Genomic DNA, 18343 nt, shown 5'->3' on the forward strand with positions numbered 1-18343 from the left:
CTCTCATTCAGCAGTTTGGCCCAAGATTCATGACAGCATGATGATTAGCTGCCAAGAGGAAGACCTCCAAGATGAGAAACCTCACTGTGCAAGACCTTTCCATGTCTATGCTTGCATTAAGTTTACTAATATCCCATAGGACAAAGTGATTCACATGACTAAGCCCAGATTCGCTGTGAGAAGAGGTTACCAAAGGGCATAAATACTGGAGGCAAAGTTCACTGGGACCATATATATAACAGTCTATAAGAGACTCATAGGAAATTTACATCCTATTACATTGCATTGTATTTGTTTTATATTACATTATATTTGTGGGATTAAATTGGCGGAGAAATTCAAAATCAAACCACAACTGCATTAAGCAACAATAACTGTTTGAAAAAAATGCCTTCCAACTACTGGGTAATTTGGTTTACAAAATGCCAATTTAACCTCATTCCCCACCCCCCAACCTCCACCCAATGTAACCTCCTCTTTTCACAATACTGAAAGACAAGATTCATCTTGAAGAAATGATACCAAACTAATGGTAGGAGTAAGACGGCTGCCATCAGATAGCCAAATTATTTTGTGATGTTCTATTTTATTACTATGAAGCAATCATTAGGATAGAAATACCTGCTTCAATTTTCTAACACATTTATAAAACCCAAACTCATTTGAGCCCTCTTGGCTGCTTTACAGACCCCAGGCAATCCCCATCCTGAGCTGGGTCCCCACCTGAGACTAGGCCAAATGCTGCTTCCTGGGATCCTTAGTCAATTTTGGAACCAAAATATTATGTGCCAAAGTCAGGTACCTAAGACCAGTCATTTCTAACTAGCCCCTCATTCCTTTGATCAATGCAAAACAATTTCCCTCCGGCTCATCCCTGTCCCTTATGTTCTCAATTTTCTCATTCCTTAGCCATTGCGGGCTTTCTCACTACTTGTTTTCCCACTACTGACTTGTCACTGAGACCACCTTCAACCATCCTTCTAATACCTTCTTACTATTGAAAATAGCTTCGAAAATCTCCTCATTTAATTCTACACCTACCTCTTTGATTCAGCTCCACTCTTTCCAATGGAATATATTACATGTCAAAAGGTTGAGATTTTTCCTGCTTTCTCATCTCTGCTTTGAAATAATTACCCTTCTACTCTCATATAAAAGTTCACCTTTCTGTAAGATTTGGACTAGTTGCAAAACCACTCTCCAACCCTGCTGTGGCCATGACAACTTCAGTAATGCTGACTCCAAAGCTCATTTCTCAAGTCAAGTCCTCCCCTAGCCCAGGCCTTCAGACTTACAGCTACCAGTCTACAACTTGAAATTTTCACCTGTTTATACTGAAGGTGTCTTAACCTCAATGGATTGAAAACCAGATCCACTACCTCTCCCTTAAATTTTTGCTTACTTCATTATCATCTATATTAATATCACCCATAATCAGGTAAGTTAAAAAACTTGGAAGTCATCCTTAATGTTTTCTTCTTCCTCACTCCTCATCTTCATCACTCTTTGAGCCCTGTTGATTTTCCATTTGAAATATTGTTAGAATCCACCTCCCTCTTTCCATCCACTACAACCTATTTCAGTTCTCAGCATACTTTACCCACACTACTGAAGCCATATCCCAACTAGGTTACCTGCTTCTAATCTCGTTATCCTTACATCCTTCCTCTGCACAGCTACCAGCATAAGGATCGACAAATCCAACACTGTCATTGCTAAGCTTAAAAAACATCAATGGGTCCCTATTCATTTATTCTGCAGTGTTGAGCACTTCCTATCACTCAAATGCTGAGGGTACAAGAGTGAACAAAACAGACCACATCTTAGTCGACTTTCACAAGACCACATTCTGTGGAAGAAGACATGAGTAAAATAACTTTTTAAATAGGTATGTAATATTATGTTAGAAAGTCATGCATGCTCTGAAAAAAACAACAAACAAACAAAAAAGGTAAAGGAAGAGAAGTTGCCAAGAAGTACCATTGTATATAAGTCCTTCAGGGAAGGCTGTTGAGGGAAAACAGAATGACGGAGGGGAGCCAAGTGGACATTCAGGGGAAGATGAACCCCTCAATTTCAGGATAAAGTCTAAGTTTGTAACGCCATAGACAAGACACTCTGTGCTGACCTCTGCATCCACTTCCCTCTACTTACCATCTCTCACTTTCCACCACCAACACAAAGCTGCCCTCAGTTCTCCACAGTCATCATCCCACTTTTTACTTCTGCTCCTTTTCTTACACTGTTCTCTCTGTCTGAGATGTCCTCTCCATTTGTCCCTCCACCTCAAACTTCACCACCTCCAAGCAGTTTCCCCTGATGTTCTCATCTACATACACATACCCCAAACACCTTGAGCTTACCTCGTATTTTTTAATATGGAAATAACATTGGATGATAATTCAAAAGATGCAAATTTGAAATCTTGTAATTTAATAAAGTTTTATTTTATTTGAAATAATGCACCCAATTTGACATAATGCACAGCATCAATTTTTTTTTGATTCATCGAGCTGTTTAATTTCAAAGTTAACACTCTTTGTATTTCCACCATTAACAAATGGCAGTGCCATATTTGATTAGTAAATAGATAGAGCGGCCATCTTTTTGGTCAGTTTTATGGGACAAATTGTCTTGAATTCTTTTAGTTGTTTGGGGGATTTTCTTGGTGGCCCTATTAGATATTTATAGTGTATTTTTAGTTCCTCCCAGTCCAAATGCAGTTTACCAATTAGGGTTCATTTTTGCCATGGCAATATTGACTAGAAACATAGGAAACATGCTTCTTTATGAGGTTTCTGGAGGAAGTGAGTTAGGAAGTTAACTAAAAGTTAACTGAAGGTCAAATACACATGCATAATAGGAAAGGGTTTTGTTACTCTTTTTCTATAAGCAGCTTTTGAGGTATAATTGACATAAACTAACTAAAGGTTTTTATAATATAAAATTTGGTAAGTTTTGACAAATGCATACATCTGTGAATCATCACCACAATCAAGGCGATGAATATATGCATCAACCCCAAATGTTTGCTTGTGCCCCTTTGTAATCTATCCCCTGACCCTTCCCCAACCAATGCCCCCGTCTCCAGGAAACCACTCACCTGCTTTCTGTTAATATAGATTAGTTTGTGTTTTCTAAAATTTTACATAAATAAAATAATACAATATATACTTTTTGGAGGAGGAGGGAGGAAAGACTGGTTTATTTCACTGAGCATAATTATTTTAAGATTCCTACATTTTTGTGTGTGAATCAATAGTTCTTTTTATTGCTGAATACCATTCCATTGTAAGGCTATACCACTATTTGTTGATCCATTCACCATTTGAGTTGTTTTCAATTTGGGGCTGTTAATTTGTTGCTGTTATTTTTTGCTTTTATAGTGTAGTCATTTGAAGCAAAATCCAAATAAGATCACTACATAATTCTATAATTCCTACTGCATTTTTTTATCTGGATTGCATCTATAAAGAGAAATTTCCCCTCGTCAGTATTTTGGTTACACTAAAATATACTTTGTACTGGAAGGAAAGCATTCATGCTTCATTGTACGTGAGCTTCAGAGTAGAATATCTTTGCTCCCACAGGAACAACGGGGTGATTTGGATTAGGGCTCTTTCCTGACCAATAAAACTCTAGAGCTGAGCTTCCATTCAGCTGAGCACCGAGACAAGAGGAAAATGTTCTAGGACATCTCTGATTAGCTGTGTACTGTAGCTCCTTGAAGTTTGAAGTTTTGAATTATGAAGGAAGACATCCCTCATAATTTAAGTTTATATATCTATTTCTCTCACTAGCCTGTGAGCTCTTTGAGAACAGAGATTTAGTCTTCCAGAGCTGTATGTCTACAGCATTTAGCACAGTGCCAGGTACATGGTAAGCTCCCAATAAGTGTTTCTTAAAAGAACAGAAAGATTGAATTAAATTCTACTGCAAGACTGTAGGATCTGGTGCAGAAAGAGCTGAAGCCCTGATTCTCAATAACACTTTAGCAACTGGGAGGAAGAGACTGAACTCACCTGGAAAAGGAGAAAAGTTTTGTGTCCCTTCTGCTTCTGGCCCAACCTCTCATTTTACTCCTGAGTCCATTTATTGGTAGGTTATTGTACTGTTTTTGAGCTTATTGAGAAGTATTTAAAATCAACTATACTTTCAATTTAGTGATGAACTGTTGGGGATTAATTGCTATATTGCAATTTGATGGCAGATACATACATACATACATAGACAGATAGATAGACAGCTATAACACATGTCCTCTTCATTCTTGTCTTCCTGACAACCATATAAACACAGTGACTCATGGTTGATAGGGCCCCTCAAAGTGCAAGTTCATTTAATGCAGAAAATTCACTGTATCTAGAATAATTTGTTTTCTTCATTGTAGTCAGAATAATTATTTAAAAAACAGAAAACAAAAGTCAACATGGACTTCGGAGGGAGACAAACTAGGATGAGACCAGGATATCAGTTCCACCCACTATATGCCTTTTAATATAACTTAACCTGTCCATTTTTCAGTTTCTTAAAATAAGAATAATAAAATTTATGTTCATGATTTTTGTGAAGATGATAAATGACATACGCAAAATATGTAGTGTAGCACTCAGTAAATGATAACAACTCTCATGACAAAGCATGAAGAGCTTGATCCTATAGAGGACAGGATTTGGAAGGCCAAATCCTGTACTAGGGAAAACCTAGATTTTAGAGACAGACAAACCAGGGCTCAAATTTTAGTTTTTTTTAATTTCTTTATTCTGTCATCTTTAGTAACTTACTTAACCTCACTGAACATCAGGTTCTTCCTCTACAAGATAATAATAATAACACATAGGTTAGTTGAGAGGAACAAATAAAATAACGTTTGCACAATACTTGGCATATAGCAGGGATATCAAATTTTAGTTCTCCTCTTTGGGCAATAGTATTTATTATTATACTTTTCACCTATATCTATATACAAAGACAGGCTCCTAACTTTCTAAACATGTGTAATTGGTATTTGCTGGAAGTAAAACTTGAACAGTGACTTCAGTCAGAATTATCATCTGAAAAGTGAACCACAGCTACCCACATACTCAGTTCTTAGATCTATCTAGGGAGCACAGCTCTTGTTCCTTGGGCCAAACCATACTTTCTTTAAGCAATGATCTCATTCAGAGCTTCCCTCTAACTTGTCTCCTACTCGCCTCCTACAGCGCCCATCTATTTCCATTATCCTGAATGTCTTGCCTAATACTCCATGGAGTCAGCCAGCCCTACCTCAGTCATCTTCAGATCTGGAATTTGTTCTTCCACAAAAATATTTATTTTGTTAAAGCAAACCAAAGGATTCTCAAGTTCACCCAAACAGCAGGTTTCTGTTTTTGCCAAAAATGCTCCTTTCATTTTAAGGACATTGTTTCAGGCACCAGAAATAGAAATGATGGAAAACCTGAGTGCAGGTCTGTGTGGTTCCACTAGGTTTAGGTTATCATCGGACACTGAGCAAAGAACAAGGAACTGGATAGTTCATTAACCCTTCCCACTCTTACGGTAGCTGTGAAGAAGAGATCTTCTTCAGCTCAAGAAGACTGGAAGTTTAGAACTGTACTCCTTACTCTTATACTGCTGTGTGACATTTGTACACAGAATTTAGAATTCAAACTGCAATCCCAAAATTAAAAATCAAAAGGGGAAGTGGAGGAGAGATTTTAAAAATGGAACTTAAGTAATGGAAAACAGTTGGCTGCTTTTTCAAATATTAAAGCTCTGTGGAGAAAAAGAACCAGAAACTCAAGAAGACATAGAATAAATCATGAACAGTGCCTGTAGGTGGCTTAGACTTCTGAGTTGAGATGCAAAATTAAGGTGATATTATTTTGTAAATGTACAGAGGGCTTGGAAATAAAGATGCTCTCTAGAATGTGGAGAAAAGGGAAACTTCATACACTGTTGGTGGGAATGTAAATTGGTGCAGCCACTAGAAGAGTTCTCACAAAATTAAGAATAGAACTACCATATTATCCAGCTATTCCACATCTGTGTATTTATCTGAAAACTGCAAAAACACTAATTCAAAAAATATGTACACCCCATGTTCATTGCAGCATTACTTACAATAGCCAAGATACAGAAGCAATCCAAGTGCCCATTGACAAATGAATGGATAAAGAAAGTGTGATATATATGTAGATATGTGTGTGTGTATATATATATATATATATACACACACACGTATACATATATACGTAGATGTGTACATATATGTAAATATATGTGTGTGTGCACACACACACACACTGAAATACTATTCAGCCATGACAAAGGGTGAAATCTTGCCATTTGCAAAAACATGGATGGACTTGGAGGATTATGATGCTAAGTGAAATAAGCCAAATGGAGAAAGACAAATACCACATGATTTACTCATATGTGACTTATATAAAAATAAATGAGTAAACCAAACCAACCAAAAGCAAACACATAGATACAGAGAACAGGGTAGTGGTTACCAGAGGGTGGAAGGATGAAATGGGTAAAGGGATCAACTGTATGGTGACGGATGGAAACTAAACCTCTGGTGGTGAGCACACTGTAGTGTAGACAGACTTTGAAATAGACTATTGTATATACAAAACTCATATAATGTTACAAGCCAATTATTAAAAACGATGCTCTCTAATGTTCTCATTACATAACCATGTCAATCAACAATCTTTTAATACTTGGTAAACATCTTTTGCTCCTAATTGATTCATGTGTCCTGGCCTCCCAACTACCAAGCAGTAAGATCTGAAGAATATCACCTCATTTCTTCTGTATCCTCCACAACACCTACCATGATTCCAATAATTTATTGTGGAAAGGGAGAATAAATGAGCGAGTAATAGATAATGTACTACATATTAATGTCCTAAAACACAATTGCTTTGGGTTATTATAATGAAGATTGATAACTTCTACTGTTCAAGATGCTATTTTGAAAGGTTGACAATAATTCTCCAATAAAAAAAAAAAAGAGCTAAGTTACCATTCAGGATGATATGAAAGTTATAAGAAAGCTATAAGAAAACTTTAGAATAAAACAACCAATATTTATCTACAAAGAGGATATAAGGTAGGCAAATTCTGTATTCTTAGTCTTATAAATTGATTGTCAGATAATATCACATTTCATTTGTAATAATTTCACAGTTTAGAAAGCACTTTTCTATCTTATCTCATTTAGGTGTTTTTGCAACTCTATGAGGAAGGTATTTATTATTATGCTGATTTTACTAATGAAATTTAGATTCAGAGAAGTAAAGTGTCTTTCACAAACTCACAGAATGGGTAAGTTGTGATGCCAAGACACATCTGGTTTCCTCACCTCAGGTTCTGTGCTTTCCCAGCTCTCCAAAGTGGCTAATTACAGACTTTGGGAGGGGTTGAATAGACAGATAGGTATGGTCCAGACAGGGAGTGATGTCTCCTTTGTGACATATGACAAACAGGAGTGACTAAGAAAATACAGTCAGAGCTTGAGAATCTAGACAAATACCCAAGATCTTCAAGAATCCCCAAACTTAAGAATAGCATATAATTTACCTCGGAAAAAAATCCCCAGGGCAATGAGCAAAGTACAGTTGAGTCCATTGAGAGGCTCATGCTGAGCCGTGAGCTAGGCCCCCCTCACTAGCTCTGTGGCTAACAGCAGAGAGACCAACATTCCTGTTTCACAAAACCCCATGCCACGGATCTCCTAGAGCTCATAATTTCAGACCATGAAATCAAAATGACCTCCTGTTTTATGTACTAAGTCTGAGGGAAATTTTGAGAAAGCACTGACAATTTTATGGATTTGCACCTATTTATACTTTTGGACAACTACAAACAAAAGTCAAGGTGAGATGCAGCAGGGACCATATTTGAGGGGATAATGGCTAAGAAATTGCCAGAGTTGATAAAAGCTACTGATCTGTAGATTCAAAAGTACCAATGAATCCCAAAGAGGATGAATATAAAGAAATCCATACCTGGACAGAGTTAAACTGTGAAATTAAGAAACATCTGTGGTAAAACTCCAAAGGAAAAAAAAAAAAGATTGCTGTATATTTCAGGATAGTGGTCACAGAAAGACCACTTGGAAAAATATCTTGCGGATTTCTGGAGCTCTGACTATGTATCATTGCTTGATTTGAGTAATTGTTCCATGAGCATTTTTATCATAATAATTACACATCATGTTATTTTATGTGTGGTTTTTAGAATTTTTTAGAGCAGTTTTAGGTTCATAGCAAAACTGAAAAGAAAGTACAGACATTTCCCATATACTTCCTGCCCTCACACATGCACGGCCTCCCCCATCACCCATATCCCCCCATAGAGTCATACATTTGTCACAACTGATAAACCTACATTGACTCATCATTAACACCAAAAATCCATCGTTTACCTGAGGGTACACTAGTGGTGTTGTGCGTTCTATGGGTGAGGAACAATTTATAATGGCATATATCCACCATGATAGTATCCTACAGAATATTTTCACTGCCCTAAAAATTCTCTCTGCTCCACCAGTTTACCCCTCTATCTCCCCTAGTCCCTGGAAACCACAGATATTTTTACTTTCTCTACAGATTTGTCTTTTCCAGAATGTCATATAGTTGGAATCACAACATGTAGCCTTTTCAGATTGGCTTCTTTCACATAGTAATATACATTTACGTTTCTTCCATATCACTTCATGGCTTGATAGTTTTTTAGCCCTGAATAATATTCTATTGTCTGCATGTGCCAGTTTATTTACCCATTTACCTACTGAAGGGCAATTTGTTGCTTCCAAGTTTTGACAATTATGAATAAAGATGCTATGAACAAACAAAAAAGTCAAGGTGGATTTTCCAGAATGTAGACGGTACTTTAGATGGTTACAAATTGTTGGATGGATACAAACTGTTGCTAAAAATTGTCCTTACAAGATATACCAGGCCTCTCATCTGACAGGGCACAGAGGGATAGTTAGTCAGTACGTGAAAGTTTCTCTTCACAATATCATCTAGCACCAGCAATGATTCCCTGAAACTTACCAACTTCCCTCTATTTGAGCTGGAAGTTGTATCTCCAACCACATAGCTAAGTGAGGCAGCTACCAGAGCTGATACGGAAGTCACAGATCTGAAAATAAGGAAGGAAAAATGCTGGATGCTGGGGGTATAGGAAAGGATGAAAAAAAATCTAGTTCCTGGAATTAGAATTCAGTAAAAAGGTAGGTGGGCCGGGGCTAGAGTCTGACATCAGGTCAGCAGAGAAGCCATGCTGAAATCTGATGTTAGAGCAGAGAAGAGGGAGATAAGAGAAGACACTAGTACAAACATCAAGTCAGCCTGAAGAGATACCCACAGATGGGTAACCCACACCATTTTTAAAGGCTCTGTTCTCTGCAAGACATATTTGACACTAGAAGTGGCTTTTCATGAGGGCAGGAACCAAAATTCTATAAGAAACAGGGATCTACAAATATCAATTGTTCCTGAGGAACTGAAATAGATGAATAGACTCTATTGCCTGAAATGCTACAAATATGACAGAGAAACACTTTATTTCACAGAAAAAAAAAGATTTATTATTTAGACTCTCTCTGCTTTCTAAGAAGACTGCTTCTAACATGGGGTCTTCCTAATTGGAGATGATGGTTGAAGGTGAAGATGGGAGAAACTGTGAGAAGATTCAGTTGCTTTACATGGGGGAGGGTGGCGGAAGTTCTGCAAGGTAAGAAAAGGTGGATTCAGTGAGACTGTAGAGGCTGTAACTTGGGGGCATCTAAGAGTGAAAAGAAGTAGATGATGACTGCAGAGGCACTGGAGGGGCAAATTATTTGATTGAGATTTTTATTAAGTTTTGCTGGATGGTGTTACCATCTCTTCTCTTGCCTGTGACATCTTCAGTAAAGTTAACGTTATTCTCTAATACTCCATTGAACTGGATTGACTTTTGGAGATTTGACAAAGAGATAAGTCCTGCTCAAAAGCGAGAGAAAGGAGCAATGATATAAGTTAATCCTGGAGGCAGAATCGTATTTGAAACATACAGTAAAGCTCTTTTATTCTTTAGTCACAATAACAGGAGATGCTGATCACAGAGAGTTCTGAGCGATGTATACTCTAGGTTGTAAATGATCTGAAAACTATTGAAGTCACTACTTCACAGGTAGCCTCAAAATTGCAGAGGACCAACATAAAAAGGATGATCTTCTCACCTTCAAGTCTCATTATTTTGAAATTACGTGATAAAATAGTCCAAATTTAAAACAAGAATGGAAATTATTTTTCAGAATTGAGTTAATTTTAATAATACTTCAAAGACTGTCAAGATACCAATCACTGTTATTAACAGCAATCTGATCTTAAGCCAACCATGTACCAACTCTGGTCCCAAGTTTGTTCATGAGAAAGATGAGGGGGATGGGCTTGAGACCACACATTCCCCTTCCAGCTCTCACAACCCGTAATGTCATGGGTCCAACACCATCTCACTCTGATTCCAAGACATCAGTCTCAGATTTTTAAGTCAGATTCAAGTCCTTGGTCTCGGGGCAGGACAGGAATAAAGATGCAGACGTAGAGAATGGACTTGAGGACACTGGGAGGGGGGAGGGTAAGCTGGGACGAAGTGAGAGAGTAGCATGGACATATATACACTACCAAACGTAAAATAGATAGCTAGTGGGAAGCAGCTGCATAGCACAGGGAGATCAGCTCGGTGCTTTGTGACCACCTAGAGGGGTGGCATAGGGAGGGTGGGAGGGAGACGCAAGAAGGAGGAGATATGGGGATATAAGTATACGTATAGCTGATTCACTTTGTTATAAAGCAGAAACTAACACACCATTGTAAAGCAATTATACTCCAATAAAGATGTTAAAAAAAAGTCCTTGGTCTCACCCATCAGAAAAAGGAGCATCATTAATAAGACAGATGGTAGGCTCTTTGTCGATATATAACTGGTTTATTGAACAAGCTCATCTCAGTGGGAGTTTCTGTGTTTCTTTATTCTCTTATTACTGCGATCAATGCTTCTCTCTTGAAGCCCTCTTTCTTTTCCCCAAATAATGTCTTCTGAAGATTCCATTATTTTCCTTTGCTTTCATTTTCAGGACTCCGCTGAATTTCAAACTCAAAACTTCTCTTCCAGGCATGATCTGCTCTTTTATTTCTCCTCCACCCCTTCTCCTTAGAGTAGATAGAAGCATATTCTGGGTTTGGCACCCCTCCTCCTTCGCCCCGCCGAAGGTGTTACTCCACTTGGTATTGAGGGTCGGAAGGGTAAATGGGTAAGAAAGAAACGTCTGGCTCTTACTTAACTGAAATCCTCTCTCCATTGCGATTTTCCCTCTGTTGGGTTCTGCCACATATATGCCCGCTGCTGATCAGCATCAGTGCCCTCTCAGTGATCAAGCATTCAGTTATTGCTCTTTCATAAGACAAGAGAAATTTCTTTGGGACTTCTGCAAGGCCATCCACACTGCACGATTCTCTGAAGTGAGCTTCTGGATCTGGCTCTGCATCTTCCAATTCCTCACATTTCTTAGCCCTAGCAGAGCATCCCACAGCCTCTTGATGCCAGATCCCTACACCGCATAGCCCACTCTCTTGAATGGGGAACTGGTAATAAACTTCAATTTTTTAAACAGAGTGCATTTGGCCCATGGGAAGATCTCACATCTTTTTTTCCCCTGCCTCTTTGACATTCCAACCACTGTGAGTGTGGACTACTCCAACGCCATCTCCTCTCTTTGCCCTGCCATCCCTCTTCAAAAATTGTCTTTTCTGTGCTTAGACACAAGGGGTACTTCACTAAGTATTGCCTAGCCTGGTAACCTATCAGGGACAGCCTTCCCTTTTTCAGTGACCCTCAGTCTCTACCAGTGAATCTCAGAGCTCTCATTCACCTGATTTTGAAAAGGTGAGGGAAGTCAATGCATCCCCAAGTATGTTAATGACTCTACTGCAATAACTATTGATTCTCAAAGATTTCCATGTACTGCTCTACATTTCTCAGACTCCTTGAAGTTAGGCTAACCATGTGACTAATTCTGACCAAAAGAATAGAAGCAGAAGTGACATGTGTTCCCAGGATGATCTTAGGGAACACACAATGGTAGAGCCACAAGATGGAATTAGCAGCATCTAGAAGTCCTAAAGGAGGTTTATGGTCCCAATGGTTGGTTTTTCTTTTTAGAATGTGAAATTCTTAATGTCTCTTTGTCCTCAGTTTTGAGCTCTATTTGAAGGCAGTAGAAAGAAGTCATCCAGTTACAAATGTTATTGCCTTTGTCTTCTCATTTGGTGATCGGAACACGAAGTTGATGACTCAACAAGGCCATGCAACCACAAAGAACATACTCTGTAAGGTTGCAATCCAATGTGTATGTGTTTCCTTCCATGATAGCTCTCTTCAATTCAATAGCTCTCACAGACTTGGGCAATTGTAACATCTTCAGTCTGGACTGTATATCTCACAATCAGGTACTGAAATGCAAACTGAAGTTTTATGTTTAACACCTATTAACTGAAATACACAAAGCAAGAAAAATTTGATAATGACTGCAATGTAAATTCTGAGAAGTTCCCATGTATACAAGGGTTATTTGAGTGATAACCCCTTTCGTCTGTTCAACTCAGTATCTGCCTGGTCAAAACAAATAAATGTTTTCCACAGTACTTTACAAGGAGGTGCTTGACTTTAAAATTCACTTTTATCGGGCTTCCCTGGTGGCGCAGTGGTTGAGAGTCTGCCTGCCGATGCAGGGGACACGGGTTCGTGCCCCGGTCCGGGAAGATCCCATGTGCCGCGGAGGGCTGGGCCCATGAGCCATGGCTGCTAAGCCTGCGAGTCCGGAGCCTGTGCTCCGCAACGGGAGAGGCTGCAACAGTGAGAGGCCCGCGTACTGCAAAAAAAAAAAAAACACAAAACCAACAAACAAAATTCACTTTTATCAAAGACATGGAGCCAATTGGTTCCCATGGTGCTTTGAGCTCTTGGGCTCCTTCTTATTTGCATTGCTTCTTTATGGTGTCAGAAGGGAACAGGGTGAGAGCCTGCAGTATATGCCCTGAGGAAAGGACATTTGCTAGAGTTCCTTGTGAGTGTTTTTCTTTAACTGAGGTCTCCTAGCACAAAACCATATAAAGTACAAATGCCAACTTATAAGAATTTCACCCGCAAACTATATTTAAACACGGCATAGTTACCAAATAAAATAAGACTACAGAAACGGCTTTACTGCTTAGGAGAAAAAAAAAGTATGCTTTCTGAAGTTAACCCACAATAGCACAGCTGACAACTTCAAATAACGGCCACAATCCTGTGAGCCTGTAACTCAGTTTTACATAGGCTTGGTGTAGTGTTTCATGTCAGGGATAGAGTTTCTTTACTTCTTTTAATGGTGGACTTTAGAAGCCTTCTTCCTGCAATTAGTATAATGGAGGATATAAGAATGGAAATAGAAGACTTTTCCCCTGTTCACCCAGGCAATGAAAAAGTTTAAAATCATAAATAGTCCCAAGGTTAAACAGAGGTCACATAGATTATCTCCTTGACTCTATAATTGTGCTTGTATTTGAGAGAATTTCCTGCTTAAAAATTATTCTGGTTAGATCACGTCTTAAAAAGATAGACCCAGTCCATTGTCCACTGACTAATACATGGCCCTGGAGGAAATTCTCAGCTGTGCAGGAGTTACTGTACTTGCCATAGACTGTGTAAGCTTCTCATCCCAGGGGTAGGCAGTGCACTTTCTGAAGACTTTGACAGTCAGTGCTGGCCCCTCCATAATCTTCCTTTTAGTCATGCCCACTTGGCCTCCAGGTTATCAGTGCATCTGTGATTCCTTGCTGTTCTATCTAACCCTGGACTATAAGTTCCCTCCACAAAGATGGTGCTGCAAGACTTCTTGACTCTCCAGCCAAAGGTTCTTGGCCTATAGCAATCTCTCACTTTAAAATATTGAACAAGTGGTGACAGTACATGTTTCTTCCCTTATCGACTTTCCAGATAGGTAACTAGTGTAATAAATTATTTAATCTTAAAGTTCTGAGGATTTCATAGATGATATGTTTCATGCATTAGCTACCACCAATGAATCTAATTTCAAGAAAACTGAAAAGATTCTAGTGCCCTGAAAATACACATTTCCACCTATTGGACAAGGCTTGAAATTCCCATTCCACATTCTATTTCTTCATGGAGGGATTTATTATGTTAACAATTAAATAGTCTCAGGAAGATTGGCACATTAAACTATTATTATTTATAAAAGTATAAGTAAGGACTCTTAAGGAAAGTAAGTAGAGTAGAAACATAATTTGGTCACTGGATTTCTAAGGAAAGTCATGCAATGAAAAGAGAGGAAGAGGTAAAGAATCAGAAGTTTGAGGGCACAAAGGAATTTCATCCATTTTTTTTTAATGAGTAGTATTTCTGTTCCAGTCATTCCAGAGAGCCTCAATCTTCATCTAAAACTAAGCACACTTTTTAACAGCTCTTTGGAAAAATACTTGGGAAGACAAGAGCTTTCTAAGGCATATCTTAAAAATCAAAAATAGCCTACTATCAAATACCTACCGTGTTCTAGGGAGTCAACATGAATATATTCTCACTTAATTCTCAAGCAAGTCAAGAGCTCCCATTTTATAGATACAAAATCAAAGATTCAGAGAGATTAAACAATAATTGGAAAAACAGAGATTCCAACCACATTATATACTGGACCACCTACTCCAATGCCACCAGCTTCACCACCGCCACTATAAAGCAAGTCTTCCCCAAAGCAGCACTGCGCGTGTGATGGTAAACGTGATCCTGTGTGGTCCTGATCCAACGAAGCAGTCTGCCAATACTGCTGCTGGTCCTGACTCAGCAGTGCCACGAAACTATATGCTGCCTACCCTAGCACAGAGCTTGTGTTCAGAAGCGATCTGAATGGAAAGTGGCATTAATATTAATATAAATCAATATCTGTTGAAACGCAGAAAGCCAGACCTAAGGAGCAGCCAAAGGCTTGCACTAAACCTGACTTTTGGTGCTTTGCACGTTCATGCCTAACCATCTAAGCAATTTACAGTCTCTGCTCCCAGTGGGTGCAACCCATTCCCAGCAGCTTGGATCAAGTTGGTGGTGAGTATCCAGTCTTCAGAGCTGGAAATGGACTCAGCGCCTCTTATGAGCCAAATTATGACTTCATGCAAGGACTGTTTTGGTTTTTTTTTTTTGGTTTGTTTCTGTAGCTGTAATGATGCATTAAAGAGGAAAAAATGAATGAGAACAGTCAGTTCAACAACCGTGTCTGAGCACCTCTTATGGCAAAAGCCCCACGCAAACTAGGCACTAAAGGGACAAAGAGATTTCAACATGTGCCCTCAAGGAACTTATCTAATTGTTGGCACAAATATTTAAGGGAAAATGGGCTGCACGCACCTTCCAGAATAAGACTATCGGGCATTCCACTTCCTGAGTGAAAAACAATATTATCCATATTGAAATAATGTCTTGGTCTTCTCCTGAAGCATCAAACACTTTTTTTTTTATTCGACAAAATTGATACCCGTTGCACAGCAAGCTCCTACTAGAGCTGAGAGGTTTCCATCAGTCACCGACTGAGAGAATTACTGCTAAATCTCTCTTCAGATGCTGCCTCTCAACATCTTTGCACCCTTTGCTTGAACATAACGTAAGTGCATGTGTAATTCTAAGATTAATTTAATATCTACATTCCGTATCTCTGCCTTATCAGCTCCCTCACCCACCCACCCCCACTTGGTCGCCACATCTGTCCACTTACTCCACTCAAAGTACAATCCTGCCCATCACTGAGGCCGATTAATGTGATATAGAGTGACATTTTCCTTTTCATCCTAGTGGACAACCTGGTCCTCACTAGGGCCAATTAAATTAGAGCACCACCCCTAAAGTATATTTAAAGTTTGTTCTGAGAACAAAAGAGCAAATGCAGTGTAACCTGTCAGTTTACTAAGCAATATTTTTGTTGGGTTTGCTTAAGGAAGAAATTGCTGTTAACTCATAAATAAGCCATTAGCAAAAAGATAACTACCAGTTGACATAATCTCCTAATCTGCTCATCTCTATTTTGACCACAGAGTAAAAAGGTCAATAAATCTGTTGATTGATCCACCATAGAGATAGAAGGAAAGCCCTCAGGTCATTCAGACTCCAGAAGAAAAAGAAAAAATAACTTTTTTTGTCTCAATTACCTCAAAACTTTGCACTAAAAATCTTGCTTTGGGGTTGACTTCTTTGGTTGTTGCCTTACCTCTCACTTATTTTATGAACAGACATAACCTTAGGGCTTAGAGCCCATTTAGCCCAATTCCCTCATTTTACAAATGAAAGACAGGAGTCCAAGGGAGGTTAAGGGAGGCCCCCAGGGTAGAGCTGCGCTGAGAACTAGGTGTCCTGACTTCAGCTGCTCCCAAGATTTCAGCTCCATCGGCTCACTTACTTCTGAAGGAGAGGGGAGCGATGCTTAAGTTAGCACTACCCAGGCCAGTCACAGAAGTGTTGTTCCTGCGGAGCGTGAGGACGTCAGTGCGGGCTGGGGGTCTTCCTAAAGGAAACCTACGGTGCTGTCCAAGCTAATCAAATGGCAGAAGACCCAAACGGCGGCGGCGCGGGGGAGGAAGGGGTGTGGCTGGAGAAGAGAAGGAGACCCTATGCCAGGACAGCTGCAAAATGACTGACATCCAGAATGGGACCGTGTGACATCAAGCTTCCTCTCTTTGGAGTCCCCTGAAAAAAAAAATGTTTTAAGTTCTTCAGCTGCATATATTTGGTTCTCCGACGCCCTTTGTATTCTGGATGATGATTCTTTTCTTTTTCCTTCCTTACGTTTAAAAAACGAAGGGGAAGGGGGATGGAAATCGGGTACTGTTGCGACAGCTTCACACCCTGCAGCCAGCTTGACGCGCTGCAGCCTGTCTTAGAGCGCCCCCTGCCGTTCCTATCGTGGCTCTTTGTCTTAATCTTTCTAGGGATTCCACCGCAACACCTGAAAGAGGTTACTGCTCTGTGTGTTAAGTTCTGCTAATAGCAGAAAGTTACCGCAGTATCTCTGCAGACTCCGTGCTTCTGTATGCTCAGTGGGAAAAGCTTGGAAAGTAGCAAAATTAAGTTGATAAAAATTGTTTCCTGCAGGAGTACCTCCTAATTCAAGTGGAATGTCGCTCACCAGTGGGCTTAAATAAACCCTTAAACATCCACTTTATCATGAAAATGGCATTGTTTATTCCACTGGAAATATCTTGTGTCGAAATCTGAACAGTATTTCTTCTCTAATGGGAGTCAGACAGAAAACCCTGCCAATCAAACAGGAAAGAGTAGCCTGCATCAGACAGCAGGCCTCTGTTTTCAGGGATAAAAACCCATATTCATTCACACAGGACCACTGCAACTTTAAAAAACAATGTCACGAGGGAAAGAAGTTAGAGTTGCAAAGAAAGTTCTCTGGGCGCTTTTTTTGTTTGTTTCATCTCTTTTCTCTCTCACTTTCTTCCTTTAAGGAAAAAAAAAAAAAAAAGCAGGCATAATTTCTTGTTTCCTTAAAGGCTAATGTATATTTACAAAAGCATCCAAGCCATAGATTGCTTTGAATTTAGTAGCTCTCAGATATACAATAGGGTTACTGTGTTTCAAAGGATTTGGCCACCCATCGTGACCCACTATTCAGTCTGTCATCCATGAATCTAAACACAGGCCCTCTCAGATAGATCCAGATGCCCAAGAACCTTTTACATTTTTTGATACTACTTTCTGGTTACTGTACCTAAGAGGGAAAATGTTGCTGAGAGATATTCCAGTGTCTCCCAAAGGGTTTTTAAAAAGTTCCCATCCACTTGCCACACACAACCATACACACACACACACACAAAACCAGGCTCTCTTTTCCCTTGTCAAGTATCCATTTTTGTATCAGTAGATATAGATTAATGCTAGAAGCTGATACAATCAAAATGGAGCAGCCCACAGTGGGGAAAGTCTTCTCATGCAACCTGATGAGGATTTGGGTTGACTATGTAACTCTTTTTTAGAGCAGCTTCTAATCAGCAGAAATAAAGTTTCTTCTGATACTGTAATAAATAAACGACATCTATAGAACTTCAGAAGCATGAGAATATTAAAAAGAAAGAAAGAAAAAGGAAAAATGACTCCTGAATTTCTATGCCAATTAGTCAGTTTCCAGCTACATTATTCGTTCCTTCCCCTTGCCTCACCAAAAACTACATCACCAGTCAGGTTTCCCAAAGAATGTCCTTCCTTTCCCCCACCCCTGGATCAGGGGATTCATGGAATTCACCATAAA

Source organism: Delphinapterus leucas, chromosome 1, assembly GCF_059928025.1.
Source record: "Delphinapterus leucas isolate spDelLeu-1000000601 "Yukka" chromosome 1, BTC_Dleu_Yukka2, whole genome shotgun sequence".
Lineage (NCBI taxonomy): Eukaryota > Metazoa > Chordata > Mammalia > Artiodactyla > Monodontidae > Delphinapterus > Delphinapterus leucas.